Source organism: Salvelinus sp. IW2-2015, linkage group LG20 (assembly GCF_002910315.2).
Source record: "Salvelinus sp. IW2-2015 linkage group LG20, ASM291031v2, whole genome shotgun sequence".
Taxonomy (NCBI): Eukaryota; Metazoa; Chordata; class Actinopteri; order Salmoniformes; family Salmonidae; genus Salvelinus; species Salvelinus sp. IW2-2015.
The window spans coordinates 59,342,590-59,362,605 of NC_036860.1; the positions used below are offsets into that span (position 1 = coordinate 59,342,590).

Consider the following 20,016-nt stretch of genomic DNA (forward strand, 5'->3'; position numbering starts at 1 on the left):
TTGACTATGACATCAGCTAATATGGTGACAACGATGTAGGCTGTGTGTAGCAGTTAGTGGTTATGGTATGAAGGTTTGGCTTGGAAAGGTTTTTTTGCCTGGTCACAGACAGCTGTTGTATTTTGCACTGAAATCCATAAGTGAAGGGAAGAGGTGAGAAGAGGAGAGCGTGTAGATGAGAGAAGGAATTATACAATGAGCAAAGTGATAAGGCTTTTTGTATGTTGCTGCTATGAAAGTGAACTGTGTTTGCGGGTGACCAGGGGTGTTTTCATTCTGCCAATTCTGCTGAAAAACTTTTCTTAAACGGAAGCAAACGTAATGAAACAGGGATAAACCTACCTGAATTTGTCCAATAGAAACTCTTGTTTACAACAGTTTGGACTAATGATTACACCCTAGATCAGCTAGATGCCGGCAAGTGTGTGCAAGGTGGTATAGAATGTATCACTGTCTGTCACCTTGATTACTCCAATTTGTCTCTCGACCTAAACTTTCATTCATAGGCTATGTCGTAGCAGCCTCATGATGAGTAAAGGGAAAATTTGAGTATCATGTAGTAGCCGCAACCTCTCGATGTTACATTGATGTTACATGCATGACAGTCATCTAGTATGCTGTAATAGAAATATGGCCGTGCTCATAACCAAAATCATCCCCTGTGATCTTAATTAAACATCACCGACCGCCACTGATTTGCAATATAGCCTAGGTCGTTACCTTTGCTTTAATAACGTATAAGTCTTTAGTAAGCAGACAGGCAGACAGACAGAAAACAAGAAGAAACACAGAGTGACAGCAGAGAAGATGATAAGACAGATAGACAGCACAACAGGGAGGTAACAAAATGGCTAGAGCAGAGGCACAGTGGTAGAAAAAGTAGCCAATTGTCATACTTGAGTATGGGTAAATATACCTTAATAGAAAATGACTCAAGAAATGGTGAAAGTCACCCAGTAAAATACTAGTTGAGTAAAAGTCTAAAAGTATTTGGTTTTAAATATACGTAAGTATCAAAATTAAATGTAATTGCTAAAATATTCTTCAATATCAAAAGTAAAAGTATGAATCATTTTCAATTTCTTATATTAAGCAAACCAGACAGCACACTTTTCGTGTCCTTATCCACACTCCAACACTCAGACATAATTTACAAACGGAGCATTTGTATTTAGTGAGTCTGCCAGATTAAAGGCAATATGACCAGGGATGTTCTCTTAATAAGTGTGTGAATTTGACAATTGTCATGTCCTACTAAGCATTCAAAATGTAACAAGTACTTTTTGGTGTCAGGAAAAATGTATGGAGGAAAAAGTACATTATTTGATTTAAGAATGCAGTGAATTAAAGTAGTCAAAAATAGAAATAGTAAAGTACAGATACACACAAGAAAATGACTTAATTAGTACTTTCAAGTATTTTTACTTAAGTACTTTACACCACTCGTGAGCTGTATCTCCAGTGGTGTGTTTACATATTGTATTTGTTTTCAACATGAGCTGGTTAAAAAAGAGGAAGAGGACCATGTCTCGCCAGTCACTGGTACAGAAATGGTTGAGAAATCTGTACTGTACTGCCAATGTTATATGTCAGCACTACTGCCTGTGTCTAAGTCGGGTGTGTAGGGTCAGGGTGTAGGGTGTATTTGTGGTGATGGGTTGTGTGTGTATGGTTAGTGATGAGTTGGTGGCACATGCAGTGATGTGGGCTGGTGTGGATAAAATTCCAAGGCCGAATTCTTGTCCCAGTCTGCCCCTGAGTAAAACCTATAGTTTCACCTTTTTACCACAACTGAGCGCGAGGGAGGCGCAAACGCTGCAGCTAGACTGTACAATGACTGTCAGTCGTCCCGCCCCGAAAGACATACAGTAACCAGGCTATGCTACAGTGACAGACAGTAGCTCCAGTCCAGAGCGACCTGTCAAATCCGATTAGGGCTGTTTTCACCGTTTGTTCACTCAACCAATTTTGGTTTTACGCAGCTACAGCCTGAACGAAACGATTTTGCGATTTTCCATTTTGAATATACATTTTCTTGTCATTTGGGGCCGTTTGGAACACGTTCTGAAAGTCTGAGGCATTGCAACGTGGGTGTATAGATTTATTTCTGGTTGGTGAGTCCATCTGAGTGAGTAGAAGGCGCTAGTCTGCTGCTTTGCAGCGCGCTGCGTGGATAGGACTCCAAACTTTTCCCTGCACGTCCGTGGTAAACTTGGATTACCCCTCTCGCTGCTCCACATCTACTTCCTCTCTCTCATTTCCTGTCCAACTCTCTTTGAAAATATGAGAGAGATGTCACAGATATGACATCAACAACAACGATCACTTATTGAAATCGACAGCGAGAAGGGGTCTCACGGAAAATGCAGAAGAGCGTGCGATATAATGAGGGCCACGCTCTATATCTGTCGGTTGTCGCGCGCAAAGAGGGCACAAAACGCGGTATCCTGAGCAAGAAGTCTACGGAGAACAGTCGGTGGAACGACAAGTACTTCGCTCTCTACCAGAATGTGCTCTTTTACTTCGACAACGACCAGAGCACGCGGCCCTCTGGGATCTACTTGCTGGAGGGGTGCACGTGCGAGAGGGTTCCCGCGCACAAAGGCTCCACCGTCAGCAAGGAGACCGTGGACAAGCAGCAGGTGGGTTAGGTACCCTAGTTACCATGGTATCTTGTAGTGCAGTGCACCAGACATGGTTCTGTGTTTTGGTCTCTGCTCGCAGTGTTGACACAGGTTTGTCTCCCTGTTATTTTACATAAAACAGATTAAGGACGAGGATTAAGCAGAGAAGGTGCACTTTAGTTGAGAGGAGAGGTGGGATGGAGGGATGACAATTGATTTCCTCCATAGGCTACCTGGAATACATGTAGAATGTGTAGAATATTTCTAAATGTGGCTTTACACTAGAAGTGTTGTGATTTTAGAACATGGCAGCGCAGACTACTTTGCCATATCCTCATGACAGTTGCTGTACTATATTCCAATGTAGTGAACTGAAGCTAAATATGGAAATACTAGTCCAGTAGCCATATGAAGAGCTCCATTACTGGCCGACATCTTTGTTATTGTGATGAGCTGCATGGAGTCAGTAACTGATAACAAGACGTTTTCCTGTTTACTTTACATCCTCACAGTTGGAGAGTGGAGACAGCATGTTCACTTTCTCTGTATACAGTACAGTAGTCTACCTTTGGATATGCACATCAATGCAAATGTTTCTTATATAAATATTTTTCCATTCATCTGTATTTGTATATATCTCTGTGTTTCTCAAGCTCTTTGCATACTCAGTATCTGTCTGTGTATCTCCAATGTGTGCCGCTTGACGTCACCTTGGCACGGTATTCAACCCCTGCCTTTGAAATTACCCCGAAACCAACACCTGCATCCGTGTCCTGTACTAAATATAGGCTACTCACTTCATATTAACATCACTTTACAGCCTCTAAATCAGGGGTATCAACATCATTTAGCTTCAAAAATCATGTCCAGGTCCTTGTGCTTATTACATTTTTACTTTAGTTGAAGACACTAATTAGATCAGAAGTGTCAGAAGGGTAGCTCATTGGTGAAAATAGGACAACAACAAAACTCCCCAACACACCATCACAATCATCATCTAGTAAGACAGTGATTAGCTCATAGCCTGGAGGCACCAGGAAGAGGGATTTTTATTGTCACACCAGATCACATGTTATCTGAGAGGTTGGTGGTTGCTGGTGTTGGGAACACACATTGATTAGATAACATTTGGCCACATCAGATGGCCCCCGCACCCCATGTCTGACACCCTTATCTAACTCTCACAGCTAGCTCTGGTGGTACTCAGTTATAGTCAGATGTCTCCATTAAACATTGAACAAACCTTATTGCAACATGAGAAATTGCAACTGTAGTATATAACTCTCTTCCCCCCCTCAGATTCTGTTACTCCAGTGATTGCATGTTATTAACTGAACCTCCTGTGTGCACTGTATTCTGCTCAGCTCAGGTGTGTGTGTGATGTGTGTGTGATGTGCGTATGTGGTTTATAGCAGAGGTTCCCAATCTAGGGGTCGCGCCCCCTAAAGTTACCTGGGGGGCGCGGAACCTTCCTTGATTTGAGGGGTATTTGCGATTTTATTTACCGATCTATAACGACACTGAAATCTGTGATGCTTTTGTCTAGAAACAAGCTGGAGGAAGACGCAACTATGATGCACATGGGGGATATATGGTTTGTCTCTATGACATTCAGAATCTGAGCTACGGCTTAAATTCAAGGAGTTATACAATGTGTGACTCTGATATATTGATATATTCACTTTCTGTAAAAGACTATGTATAATTAAATAGAGGGTTAATATAAATTATAATAATAAAACATATTAGGTAGCGGAATAACATCTGGGGAAATCGGGTCTAGACTTTATTTTTCTTATCCATTATTATTATTATTTAATTTTTTATTATCATTAAATAGCCTACCTAAAGGATGTCATGAGTGTTCTAAAACTATGTGGAATTGCAGGAAATGAGCTTCAATATATAAAAACCTTCCTAGGGCCCTCAAATTATACACAATCAAGCTTTTGGTGGTGTATTTAAATGGCAAAAAAGGAGGCCCTGGGAGACAAAAGTTGGGAATGGGAACCCCTGGTTTACAGTGTGTGTGAGGTCAACGTTTTGACCACGTGGTAGGGAACATGCTTCTTAACAGGTTTGATACAGCTGAGCAACAAACAGGTATAGAACAGTCTTATAACAGTATTATAACAATAGATATTATTACAATGTTATTACTAAGGTGTTGTAAACCTAATTAATTTCTACCTGATGCTTCAGCTTAGCATATTCATGGTACATCCCAAACAATACAGTGTTTGATCCTGTTGGATAAAGGCCACTTAGTGGACAACAAACACACAGCTCCAAAGGCTGCAAAGTGAGAGGGTTTTAAAGACACACACACACACACACACACACACATGCACACACACACACAGACACTCAAACAGTAACACACACGCAAACGCAAACACACACGTGCACACATACACACATTAGAGACTTTATTTGAATCCTATGTATCACAATTACAGTCGAAAAGGATTCAAACAGGTCAAAGGTCACGGATATCTGGACACTCATGGATTTAGAAAGCACCGTCTTTTCCATAGGCCTACAGCTAGGCTGCCCATGACCGCACGGAGAAGTACCTTGCTAGCTGCTTTGCCTTTAAACGTTTAAACCAGACAAAAACATTGCAGATAGCACAAACACACACACACTGAGCAGTACAGTTTGGAATATATCGTTCCTAGCAGCAGCCTCATCTCCTTAAAGTTGCTGTTGTCATCATTTAAAAACTTTTATCAACTACTGTAGCAACTGTACGTGTCTGGGGGGTTTGGGCTGTGCATTGTGTTAATGTCTCTGGTCCTGGTTGTCTGTGTGTGTGTGTTTGAGTGTGTGTGTGGTGTTGGTCTTGTGAGGTAGTGGAGGATAGCGTGTGTCTCTGTAGCCTTGCTGTGGGCTCTGAGGCTGTAGACAGTGTGTGAGAGGGGAGATAGTTCCATGTGAAGGCTCAGTCGCTGGTGAAAAGGCAGGGTTGGGGGGGTCAGACTGTAAATTAGCAGCAGCAGTTTGGGAATCAGTGTTTCCTTTAATGCTTTTGGGAGGGGGGCGTGTAAAGGACCCTGAAGCAAAATTGAGAGCTGCACATGCAAATGAGGCCAAATAAAGCATGAATTGTTTTATATGGAGGACGAGCGAAGGAGGGTAGGGAGGGGCTACAAAAAAATAGGGAATACTGCCTGCCTGTAAGTGTTCTGTCTCTCTCTCTCTCTCTCTGTTTGTCTCTCTGTCTGTCTGTCTCTTTCTCTGTCTCTCTCTGTCTGTCTCACTGCCTGTCTCTGTCTCTCTCTCTCGCGCGCGTTTTCTCTTGCGTTCTCTGTCTCTCTGTCTGTCTCTCTCTGTCTGTCTTTGTCTCTCTGTCTGTCTCTCTATCTCTGTCTTTCTCTCTCTTTCTGATCTCTCTCTTTATGTAAGTTGTTATATAATATACCTCTCCGCAGAGGAAAGTTCTTTGTGCTAATAAGATGGCTACTTCAGCGCCAGCCAGTCGGCAGATTGATGGGTTACCATGGTTACCATGGTTGTTGGTTGAAGTGGCACAGTTTTAGAACACATCACACACACACACACTCTCACACTCTCACAGACACACACACCGACACATCGCTGTCAACACACCACGCACACCATACACACACAGAAGCACTTCAAGAAATGTTATGTAAGGTAGCCTACAAGTTTTCTCAGAAAGGGGGGGAGAGATAATTAGAGAAAAAGAGAAGGAGGGAGAGAATGAGAGATGATAAGACTAAGAGGAGGCTGGGGAAATAGTGAAAGAGGGATGGATTGAAGGATCGAGAGAGAGAGGCTGAAGATGAGTAGAGAGAAATGTAGATGATGAGGAGAGAGAGAGAGCGCTGGGATGTGATTGACAGTATTTATTATGATGAGAAGAGGAGGAGGGACTGAAGGGAGGGTTTTAGAGGTTTTGTGTGTGAAACTCTGCTGTGACGGTGTCTGACTGACTGTGACAGTTACAGAGAGACTGAGAGAAGATGAGAGACCATTTTGTTATGTCAAGTAAAGCAATGAAACTACATTTAGAACCAGCATATAATACCACAAAAATCAACCAGAGAGAGAGAGGGGGGCGGTTCTTATCACAGCATGTTTGTGTTTTTCTGCTGTAAGCAGCCATGGTAGCAGAAATCATTAATCTGTCCTCACATTAACACACACATTAAAATGTATGAACACACACACACATTCACATACACACAAGACCTGGGTTCAAATACTATTTAAAATATCTGTTACTTTCACATACTTTCAAAGTAAGTATTCAGAAATATGTTTTGACAAGTAGTTGAATATTTTAATGTATTTGGAAATACTCAAATACACACCCATGCATTTATCCCAGGTACTTGAAAATAGCATTACAAATAAGTATTTGAAAATACTCTCGAATACAATTTGGTAGACTATTTGTTTTTTACAAATAACCATTCAAATACTAAAATAAAAGTACTTGTTTTGGGCCAAATACTAAAAATAAAGTACTCTCTCTCATTGTTATCCCCCAGCTGACAGCAGGCCTTAGGCTGGGGAGGCCGGATTAGCAGCAGTAAGAAGCTGCACAAGCTCTGGGCGTTATGTAACCTGCACACACACATACATCCACACACACAACACAAACAAGCCCTCAAGCCTCTCTCTGGTCTCTTAACAGGCAAACACGCTAGTGTCTCTTACCCGCTTATATACATACACATTTTTGTATCATCTGATTTTATTTGATATAAACAACGGCTTGTGGTGGAATTTGAATCTAATTCTATGAAAACATATTGTCATTGAGTCCAGCATTTTATGTATCGCATACAGATTCACATCTTTATTTTCTAAATAAGCAGATCAGTGGTGACATTAGATTAATAATTTTATTAAATTACATTCTAATTTAAAATAGAAATTGAACAATCTAAATGTAACAATATTGTCAAATAGAATAGAATAGAGACATTCTTATCACAGTCTTTCTTACATAAACAGTCACTCTCCTTTCCTCCCAAGGAATGAGTTGGCAGAACACAGTAGTTACCGAGCAAACATGTCCACATTGACACATTGATTTGATTTAATTTGATTGACAATGTGGGCCCAGTCCGGGCTAAAATATTGTCCCCATGTAGGCTGCCCACATTAGGTCGATGAGCCTTTGCTATTTAATAGGAATGTATTAATTGGGCTGATGTGGGATTGCTGTGGGCTAGCCCGTGCCCACCTTGCCCACTGAATATCCATATGGAGCCAATGGGGTCATGTTTGCTGTGTAAATAAGAAAATTGTTTATTTTGCAGGGAACCTGGTTCTGTACTATGACCTTTATAGCACTCTCCTGTTCTCTCTAATGTGTTTTGGTCAGTGAACTGAGTCACAGATAGAAGGGGTCATTTGGGATGACATTTCCTGCTTTTCATGCTGAGTGGCAAGGACTCAAGAAATGTTCTCTACATTTTAAAAAACGTTTTAAACAATTGACTCATTCTTTATATTCTGAGAGTATTGTTTGTGTGGTGGGAACGCCTAACATGGAGGAAGTTGCGTGTTTATTGGATTCCTGGCAGAGAAAGAGCAACTTGTGTGTGTGTCTACGTGTGTGTCTAAGTGTGTGTGTGTGTGTGTGTGTGTGTGTCTATGTGTGTGTCTACGTGTGTGTGTGTGTGTCTAAGTGTGTGTGTGTGTGTGTGTGTGTGTGTGTGAATGTGTGCGAGCTTGTGTGGCATTCCAGGACATGCTGCTGTGCAAATCAAACACTTGTGAAAGCACTACAAACATCCCCTCTTTTACGCTACTGCTACTCTCTGTTCATCATATATGCATAGTCACTTTAACCATATCTACATGTACATACTACCTCAATCAGCCTGACTAACCGGTGCCTGTATATAGCCTCGCTACTGTTATAGCCTCGCTAGTGTATATAGCCTCGCTACTGTTATAGACTCGCTAGTGTATATAGCCTCGCTACTGTACTGTATTTTTCACTGTATTTTTACTGTTGTTTTTATTTCTTTACTTACCTATTGTTCACCTAATACCTTTTTTTGCACTGTTGGTTAGAGTAAGTAAGTAAGCATTTCACTGTAAGGTCTACACCTGTTGTATTCGGTGCATGTGACCAATAAACGTTGATTGATTTGATCTGATACCTGCAATTGATTTGTAGCACCTTCACATGTTGATTCTATTTCCTGTTACTTCCTTGTAATAGTATCTCTTTCCGTTTCCTCCAGCACTACTTCCTGTGGTGTTTGGCCATACGGTCAGAAGCCTCTGAGCTGCGGACAGAGGAGGAGTCAGACTGCAATAAGTGGGTGGAGTATATCCAACAGGCCAGGTAAGAGGGTGGAGTCTATCCAAACAACAAACCTCAACACCTCTTTACAAGAGGTAGCACTAGGGGCTAGGGGAAGGATAGGAGTTAGGGCTTGATTGGGTCTGGCTTGACCTTGTTTTGTATCATGACACACGATTGTAATGCAAACTCAGGACAGTGACTCTCTTAAGTAGCAGTGTGGCATTGATTCTGCTCTACAGACCACCAGTGACTGTTATAGTGATCCACCGCTAAACAACACCACACACAATCCTCTCTTACTTTACTGCCCATTGTAAGGTTGTGTGGTGTGTGTGTGTGTGCCGCGTGTGTGTGCGTGCTCTGCTCGGAGTGTTCACATTTAGGTCACACTTGGTGCTGTACTGCCACAGTTGATTACAACACACCCTGACCTCAATACTCCCCTCGCTCTCTCTGTATCTCTCTTTCTCTTGAATCCACTAATCATAACATCTTGTCTCGCTCTCTACATCTCCTTCCTTCTTCCGCTTCCTTCCTTCCTTCCTTCTCTTCCTTCGCTTTTCCTTCCTTCCTTCTTCTTCCTCCTTCCTTCCTTCCATCCTTCCTTCCGTCCTCCCCTCCTTCCCTCCCTCCCTCCCGAAGACTACCACTGAACTAGATGTGTATGTTCTGCTGTTACTAATGTACATTGCATGGATTATGAATAAACTAAATGCTATAATGTAACTTTGTAAATGATGGTTCTTGGTAATATGTATCGAGCGTAATGCTTTTGTGATGTTTGCTGTTGCAATGTTCACATGTAACTTAGTTTTAACCATTCAACACTTACCATTCCACCTGTAGTTACTCTGACAATCATCATTGAGCGTGAGGTCCTGATGCAGAAGTACATCCACCTGGTCCAGATCATGGAAGACAGAGAAGGTGGCAGCCAACCAGCTACGCACCCAGCTAGAGGACCAGGACACAAGATAAAGAGGGCTGAAAGCAGAAGGTTCCACTACACACACACACACACACAGGACACACACACACACACACACACACACACACACACACACCACACCACCCACACCACACACACACACACACACACACACACACACACACGCATACACATACACATACACACACTCACATGGATCTGACTGTTGACTGTGTTCTTCGAGATCGTACTGTTGAATAAGGACAAGAAAAGGATTCTGCCTTGCCAGACTAATCAAGAGGAGGAGGATCCAGACATTAAAAAGATCAAAAAGGTATCAGCAATTGTCTTTACGGTATTTGATTACTTTTCCCTCAAGGTTTTGATAGGTATTCTGACCTATATTTATGTGTGTATTCTGACCGGTGTGTCCTGTCTCCCTTCCAGGTCCAGAGTTTCATGCGAGGCTGGCTGTGTCGGAGGAAGTGGAAGATCATTGTTCAGGACTACATCTGTTCTCCACAAGCTGAGAACATGAGGAAGAGGAACCACATCGTATTTAACATGGTGGAGGCAGAGACAGAGTACGTATGCCAGCTCTCTGTCCTGGTCAACTTCTTCCTCAGACCACTACGTATGGCCGCCAGCTCCAAGAAACCTCCCATCAGCCATGATGACGTCAGCAGCATCTTCCTCAACAGGTAACACATATACATATGAAAGCACGCACACACACGCAGACTACGATGTCAGAAGCATCTTCTTCACCTGGTAGGCCTGAGATCTCAGCTACATCTCTTCTTCTTCTCTCTGTCCTCAGTGAGACCATCATGTTCCTCCATGAGATCTTCCACCAGGGGCTGAAGGCTCGGATAGCCAACTGGCCCACTCTGGTGCTGGGTGAGTAGAGTGCTTAAACAGTGGGTTATTTAATGCTGACCTCTTTGATTATCAATATGGAATCGTCTTGCGACCTGTTCTATCAATGTATTGCATTTCTAGGATCTGTGCATGAATCTAGCTATGAACAAAAATATGAATGCAGCAAGTAAAGGTCCCATGTTTCATGAGCTGAAATAAAAGATCCCATGTATTTTCGATACACACAAAAATGTGTGCACAAATCAAATCAAATTTGATTGGTCACATACACATGGTTAGCAGATGTTAATGCGAGTGTAGCGAAATGTTTGTGCTTCTAGTTCCTACCATGCAGTAATATCTAATAAGTAATCGAACAATTTCACAACAACTACCTTTTACACACAAGTGTAAAGGAATGAATAAGAATATGTACATATAAATATATGGATGAGCGATGGCCGAACGGCATAGGCAAGATGCAGTAGATGGTATAGAGTACAGTATATACATATGAGATGAGTAATGTAGGGAATGTAGGCATGTAGACATTATATAAAGTGGCATTGTTTAAAGTGACTAGTGATACATATATTACATCCAATTTTAATTATTAAAGTGGCTAGAGATTTGAGTCAGTATGTTGGCAGCAGCCACTCAATGTTAGTGATGGCTGTTTAACAGTCTGATGGCCTTGAGATAGAAGCTGTTTTTCAGTCTCTCGGTCCCAGCTTTGATGCACCTGTACTGACCTCGCCTTCTGGATGATAACGGGGTGAACAGACAGTGGCACGGGTGGTTGTTGTCCTTGATGATCTTTTTGGCTTTCCTGTGACATCGGGTGGTGTAGGTGTCCTGGAGGGCAGGTAGATTTCCCCCGGTGATGCGTTGTGCAGACCTCACTACCCTCTGGAGAGCCTTACGGTTGTGGGGGAGCAGTTGCTGTATCAGGCGGTGATACAGCCCGACAGGATGCTCTCGATTGTGCATCTGTAAAAATTTGTGAGTGTTTTAGGTGACAAGCCAACTTTCTTTAGCCTCCTGAGGTTGAAGAGGCTCTGTTGTGCCTTCTTCACCACGCTGTCTGTGTGGGTGGACCATTTCAGTTTGTCCGTGATGTGTACGCCGAGGAACTTTGAACTTTCTACCTTCTCCACTACTGTCCCGTCGATGTGGATAGAGGGGTGCTCCCTCTGCTGTTTCCTGAAGTCCACGATCATCTCCTTTGTTTTGTTGACATTGAGTGTGAGGTTATTTTCCTGACAACACACTCCGAGGGCCCTCACCTCCTCCCTGTAGGCCGTCTCATCGTTGTTGGTAATCAAGCCTACCACTGTAGTGTTGTCTGCAAACTTGATGATTGAGTTGGAGGCGTACAGGAGAGGGCTGAGAACGCACCCTTGTGGGGCCCCAGGGTTGAGGATCAGCGGGGTGGAGATGTTGTTTCCTACCCTTACCACCTGGGGGCGTCCCGTCAGAATGTCCAGGACCAAGTTGCACAGGGCGGGGTCGAGACCCAAGGTCTCGAGCTTAATGACGAGTTTGTAGGGTACTATGGTGTTAAATGCTGAGCTGTAATCGATGAACAGTATTCTTACATAGGTATTCCTCTTGTCCAGATAGGTTAGGGCAATGTGCAGTGTGATTGCGATTGTGTCGTCTATGGACCTATTGGGGCCGTAAGCAAATTGGAGTGGGTCTAGGGTGTCAGGTAGGGTGGAGGTGATATGYTCCTTGACTAGTCTCTCAAAGCACTTCATGATGACGGAAGTGAGTGCTACGGGGCGATAGTCGTTTAGCTCAGTTACCTTAGCTTTCTTGGGAAAAGGAACAATGGTGGCCCTCTTGAAGCATGTGGGAACAGCAGACTGGGATAGGGTTTCATTGAATATGTCCGTAAACACATCAGCCAGCTGTTCTGCCCATGCTCTGAGGACGCGGCTAGGGATGCCGTCTGGGCCTGCAGCCTTGCGAGGGATGACACGTTTAAAAGTTTTACTCACGTAGGCTGCGGTGAAGGAGAGGCCGCAGGTTTTGGTAGTGGGCCGTGTTGGTGGCACGTATTGTCCTCAAAGCGAGCAAAGAAGTTGTTTAGTTTTTCTTGGAGCAAGACATCGGGTCCGCGACGGGGCTGGTTTTCTTTTTGTAGTCCGTGATTGACTGTAGACCCTGCCACATACCTCTCGTGTCTGAGCCGTTGAATTGCGGCTCTACTTTGTCTCTATACTGACGCTTAGCTTGTTTGATTGCCTTGAGGAGGGAATAGCTACACTGTTTGTATTCGGTCATGTTTCCGGTCACCTTGCCCTGATTAAAAGCAGTGGTTCGCGCTTTCAGTTTTGCGCGAATGCTGCCATCAATCCACGGTTTCTGGCTGGGGAAGGTTTTAATAGTCGCCGTGGGTACAACATCACCGATGCACTTGCTAATAAACTCGCTCTCCAAATCAGCGTATACATCAATGTTGTTGTTCGACGCTATCCGGGAATACATCCCAGTCCACGTGATCAATTTTGGTCAGACCAGCGTTGAACAGACCTGAGCATGGGCGTTTCCTGTTTTAGTTTCTGTCTATAGGCTGGGAGCAACAAAATGGAGCCGTGGTCTGATTTGCCGAAAGGAGGGCGAGGGAGGGCTTTGTATGCATCGGCGAAGTTAGAGTAACAATGATCTAGAATTTTGCCAGCCCGGGTCGCGCATTCGATATGCTGATAAAATTTAGGGAGCCTTGTTTTCAGATTAGCCTTGTTAAAATCCCCAGCTACAATAAATTCCAGTTTACATGGAGTCCAGTTTACATAGAGTTTACATACATTTGTTTACACCACTGTTAGGGAGCATTTCTCCTTTGCCAAGATAATCCATCCACCTGACAAGTGTGGCATGTCAATAAGATGATTAAACACTATGATCATTACACAGATGCACCTTGTGCTGGGGACAATAAAAGGCCACTGTAAAATGTGCAGTTTTGTCACACAACACAATGCCACAGATGCCTGAAGTTATGAGTGAGTGTGCAATTGGAATGCTGACTGCCGCAATGTCCACCAGAGCTGTTGCCAGAGAATTGAAAAATGTCTCTACCATAAGCCACCTCCAATGTCATTTTAGAGAATTTGGCAGTACGTCCAACCGGCCTCACAACTTCAGACCACGTGTAACCACGCCAGCCCAGGACCTCCACATCCCAGTTCTTCACCTGCGGGATCGTCTAAGACCAGCTACCCGGACAGCTGATTAAACTGTGGGTTTGCACAACTGAAGAATTCCTGCACAAACTGTCAGAAACCGTCTCAGGAAAGCTCATCTGCGTGCTCGTCGTCCTCACCAGGGACTCATATCTTCTTTGTTTTTTTTTACAGCTTTTCTGCAACATAGACTTAGATACACTGCAACATAGATACATTTTACATATACATTTTACATACATTGTACTTTTATATATAACAATCACATAACAATAATACATTACCAAACATGAGCTCTTTAATCCCACCCCTCAGCCACTCTACTCTCAGCCCATCCAACCTATCACCATAGACCACCCTCATTTGGTTTCCATGTGCCATATATTTTTTAATTGTGCTGTGATGTTTTACATACATTTTGAACCTTTCTAATTGTATAGTATCCATAGAATGTGAGCTAAAGATGAACATCTTTCCTACGACTATTATTATATTATTTATTGACTGACTATGGCTTTCCAAATCGCTCAACACTGCTATTTGTAAGGTTAATTTTAAGTGAAAGTTGTGATATTTTAACCATTCCTGAACCTGTGACCAGAAACAAGTTACATAGGGGCAATACCATAATACATTTCTAGTGATTCTGTCTCTTTGCAAAATCTACAGAGCTGAGATTGTTGTATGCCCCATATACAGTCGAAGTCAGAAGTTTACATACAAATTAGCCAAATACATTTAAACTCAGTTTTTCACAATTCCTGACATTTAATCCCAGTAAAAATTCCCTGTCATGTCAGTTAGGATCACCACTTTATTTTAAGAATGTGAAATGTCAGAATAATAGTAGAGAGAATGATTTATTTCAGCTTTCATTTCTTACATCACATTCCCAGTGTGTCAGACGTTTACATACACTCAATTAGTATTTGGTAGCAATGTCTTTAAATTGTTTCAGTTGGGTCAAACGTTTCGGGTAGCCTTCCACAAGCTTCCCACAATAGTTGGGTGAATTTTGGCCCATTCCTCCTGACAGGGCTGGTGTAACTGAGTCAGGTTTATAGGCCTCCTTGCTCGCACACGGTTTTTCAGTTCTGCCCACACATTTTATATTGGATTGAGGTCAGGGGTTTGTGATGGCCACTCCAATACATTGACTCTGTTGTCCTTAAGCCATTTTGCCACAACTTTGGAAGTATGCTTGGGGTCATTGTCCATTTGGAGCCCCATTGCGACCAAGCTTTAACTTCCTGACTGATGTCTTGAGATGTTGCTTCAATATCTCCACATAATTTTCATCCTTCATGATGTCATCTATTTTGTGAAGTGCACCAGTCCCTGCTGCAGCAAAGCACCCCCACAACATGATGCTGCCACCCCGTGCTTCACGGTTGGGATGGTGTTCTTCGGCTTGCAAGCCTCCCCTTTTTCCTCCAAACATAATGATGGTCATTATGGCCAAACAGTTTTATTTTTGTTTCATCAGACCAGAGGACATTTCTCCAAAAAGTACGATCTTTGTCCCCATGTGTAGTTGCAAACCGTAGTCTGGCTTTTTTATGGTGGTTTTGGAGCAGTGGCTTCTTCCTTGCTGAGCGGCCTTTCAGGTTATGTCGATATAGGACTCATTTTACCTGTGGATATAGATACTTTTGTACCTGTTTCCTCCAGCATCTTCACAAGGTCCTTTGCTGTTGTTCTGGGATTGATTTGTACTTTTCACACCAAAGTACGTTCATCTCTAGGAGACAGAACGCGTCTCCTTCCTGAGTGGTATGACGGCTGTGTGGTCCTATGGTGTTTATACTTGCGTATACTATGTTTGTACAGATGAACGTGGTACCTTCAGCATTTGGAAATTGCTCCCAATGATGAACCAGACTTGTGGAGGTCTACAAATTTTTTCTGAGGTCTTGGCTGATTTCTTTTGGATTTTCCCATGATGTCAAGCAAAGAGGCACTGAGTTTGAAGTAGGCATTGAAATACATGCACAGGTACACCTCCAATTGACTCAAATGATGTCAATTAGCCTATCAGATGCTTCTAAAGCCATGACATCATTTCCTGGAATTTTCCAAGCTGTTTTAAACGGGCACAGTCAACTTAGTGTATGTTAACTTCTGACCCACTGGAATTGTGATTCAGTGAATTATAAGTGAAATAATCTGTAAACAATTGTTGGAAAAATGAGTTGTGTCATGCACAAAGTAGATGTCCTAACCGACTTGCCAAAACTATAGTTTGTTAACAAGAAATTTGTGGAGTGGTTGAAAAACGAGTTTTAATGACTCCAACCTAAGTGTATGTAAACTTCCGACTTCAACTGAATATAGCATTCTGTTGGTGGCAATAATTTTGTATGATAATTTACATTGAAAAACTCAAGTGTTGAATCAAATGTTGTTTTTTGTACCAGTTCATAAACCATGTGCCATGGAATCGGTACATCAAAAATCTCTTCCCATTTATTTTGCAAGCTGTATGGCGCAGCTGTCAACATTTTTGTTCTCAAATGAAACTGGTATATTCATCTATTTATCTCAATTATTTTCAGCCAATTTGTATATTTAATATATGGCAGGCAAAACAGTCCCTCCCTTTTCCACTTGCCTCCTCCATGTGGTAATGCTGCAATCAGTTGGTTGTAAGTTTGGATTGAGCAGACATTCACATATTTTCGATAGCTGCATATGTGACATAACTCCACAGTTTCTATTAATAATATCATTAATAAATATAATAACATTTTAATACATTTTTTCCTTAAAGAATGCTTTTTTATTAATCAGTAAATTTGAGTTTAACCATAACATTTGTTGTAATATTTGTTCTATCTTCTCTGGAGGATAAAACTGAAATTGTAACCAGCTTTGTATGGCTTGTTGAAGAAAGAGCGATACTTTAAACAAAATTTAATTTTCAATTAGTCAGAAATGAGAAGTTGTAATCTGTATAAAGGCAAAAAGGCACATTTTGAACAAAGCATGGGCCTTTCTTAATAATCTACTGGAGAACCATTTGGGGTTTAAGTTTAACCAATGTATGACTGAATCTTTTAGTGAGAGGTTGAAAGCTTTAATATTTAATCATTTTAGCCCACCAAATTCATATTCATTATATAAATAGGCACGTTTAATTTTGTCTGGCTTAGCATTCCAAATAAAAGGAAATATTGTTTTATTTATTTAAAAAACGAGTCGTCTGGAGTAGGCCAAGCCATTAGTAAGTAAGTAAACTGTGATAGGACCAAAGAGTTAATCAATGTGGGTTTTCCATAAATAGACAAGTATTGACCTCTCCATGGTTGCAGAATCTTATCTATATTTGCAAACTTTCTATTGAAATTGATTGTGGTAAGTTCATTTATATTTTTTTGAGATATGAATACCAAGTATGTCTACTTCACCATCCTCCCATTTTATTGGTAAACTACAAGGTAGCCTCCATATATCCACTAGTTCTAATGTATCCATGATATTCGTGATGTCCGATAAGTGCTTGAGGGTGAATGTTTGTAGTGGGAATTCCTTTACGATCCATTGAGGTACTTAAAACCATATTATAATCTCCCACAATAATAATAGATTCATTTGTTGCTTGTGAGCTCAATAGATTATAATATATATATTTTCGGATCATCATTATTTGGCCCATATAGATTAATTAGCCAGATCTGTTTTTGGTCCAATAGCATATTTAAAATAATGAATCTCCTCACCAGGGTCTTGACCTGGCTGCAGTTCGGTGTCGTAACCGACTTCAGTGGGCAAATGCTCACCTTCGATGGCCACTGGCACGCTGGAGAAGTGTTCTCTTCACAGATTAATCTCAGTTTTAACTGTACCGAACAGATGGCAGACAGCGTGTATGACGTCGTGTGGGCGAGCGGTTTGCTTATGTCAATATTGTGAACAGAGTGCCCCATGGTGGCGGTGGGGTTATGGTATGGGCAGGCAGGCATAAGCTACAAACACAATTGCATTTTACTGATGGCAATTTGAATGCACAGAGATACCATGACGAGATCCTGAAGCCCATTGTCGTGCCATTCATTCACCGCCATTACCTCATGTTTCAGCATCATAATGCACGGCCCCATGTTGCAGGGATCTGTACACAATTCCTGGAAGCTGGCCTGCATACTCACCAGATATGTCACCGATTGAACATGTTTGGGATGCTCTGGATCGACGTGTGCATCAGCATGTTCCAGTTCCCACCAATATGCAGCAACTTTGCATAGCCATTGAAGAGTGGGACAACATTCCACAGGCCACAATCAACAGCCTGATCAACTCTATGCGAAGGAGATGTGTCACGCTGCATGAGGAAAATGGTGGTTACACCAGATACTGACTGTTTTTATGATCCACGCCCCTACCTTTAAAAAAAGTTATTTGTGACAAACAGATGCATATCTGTATTCCCAGTCATGTTAAATCTATAGATTAGGGCATAATACATTTCCTTATATGAACTGTAACTCAGTTGCATTTATATATTTTTATATTTTTGTTCAGTGTAATTTATTACGTGTGTATAATGTGTATTAATGTCTCTCTTGCTCTCTCTCTAGCGGACCTGTTTGACATTCTGCTGCCCATGCTGAATATCTACCAGGAGTTTGTGAGGAACCACCAGTACAGCCTGCAGGTCCTGGCCAACTGTAAACAGAACAGAGACTTTGACAAGCTGCTGAAGCAGTATGAGACTAATACTGCCTGTGAGGAACGCATGCTGGAGACCTTCCTCACATACCCCATGTTTCAGGTAAAACGCACGCAGGCACGCACGCACGCACGTGCACACACACACACACACACATCCAGACCTCATTAACCTCCGACCTTTAACCCCTCAACTTCCACATCTACCATATGGCCCAGACCTCCTCTCACCTCACCTGTAGAGCTATATGTCGCCTGACTGACAGACAGTCAGACATCTTTCCGTTGTGTTTTAGATTCCTCGTTACATCATCACTCTCCATGAGTTGCTGGCACACACACCTCATGAGCACGTGGAGCGCAAGAGCCTGGAGTTCGCCAAGTCCAAACTAGAGGAGCTGTCGAAGTGAGTGTGGATAATGTATCTGTATCTAACAGTGGTTGTGTAGATAATGTACAGTTGAAGTCGGAAGTTTACATACACTTAGGTTGGAGTCATTAAAACTAGTTTTTCAACCACTCCACAAATGTCTTGTTAACAAACTATAGTTTTGGCAAGTCGGTTAGGACATCTACTTTGTGCATGACACCAGTCATTTTTCCAACAATTGTTTACAGACAGATTATTTCACTTATAATTCACTGTATCACAATTCCAGTACGTCAGATGTTAACATACACTAAGTTGACTGTGCCTTTAAACAGCTTGGAAAATTCCAGAAAATTATGTCACGGCTTTAGAAGCTTCTGTTAGGCTAATTGACATAATTTGAGTCAATTGGAGGTGTACCTGTGAATGTATTTCAAGGCCCACCTTCAAACTCAGTGCCTCTTTGCTTGACATCATAGGAAAATCCAAAGAAATCAGCCAAGACCTCAGAAAAAATATTGTAGACCTCCACAAGTCTGGTTCATCGTTGGGAGCAATTTCCAAACACCTGAAGTTTTTGCATCTGAGCTCCTTGAGTGTGCGGCTCTCCTTTTTTTTTAAATGCCTGAAGGTACCACGTTCATCTGTACAAACAATAGTACGCAAGTATAAACACCATGGGATCACGCAGCCGTCATACCGCTCAGGAAAGAGACGCGTTCTGTCTCCTAGAGATGAGCGTACTTTGGTGCGAAAAGTGCAAATCAATCCCAGAACAACAGCAAAGGAACTTGTGAAGATGCTGGAGGAAACAGGTACAAAAGTATCTACAGTATATCCACAGTTAAACGAGTCCTATATCGACATAACCTGAAAAGCCGCTCAGCAAGGAAGAAGCCACTGCTCCAAAACTGCCATAAAAAAAGCCAGACTACGGTTTGCAAATGTCGTCTGGTCTGGTGAAACAAAAATAGAACTGTTTGGCCATAATGACCATCGTTATGTTTGGAGGTGTCACGCTCTGACCTTAGTTCCTTGTTTATGTCTCTATTTTGGTTTGGTCAGGGRGTGAGTTG

At 42.1% G+C, this 20,016-nt stretch overlaps 1 pseudogene; it reads left to right on the top strand.

Annotated features, from left to right (window-relative positions):
• The first annotated feature begins 1,851 nt into the window (after positions 1-1,851).
• LOC111980028 (ras-specific guanine nucleotide-releasing factor 2-like) overlaps positions 1,852-20,016 on the top strand; it is a 41,550-nt pseudogene continuing 23,385 nt past the window's right edge.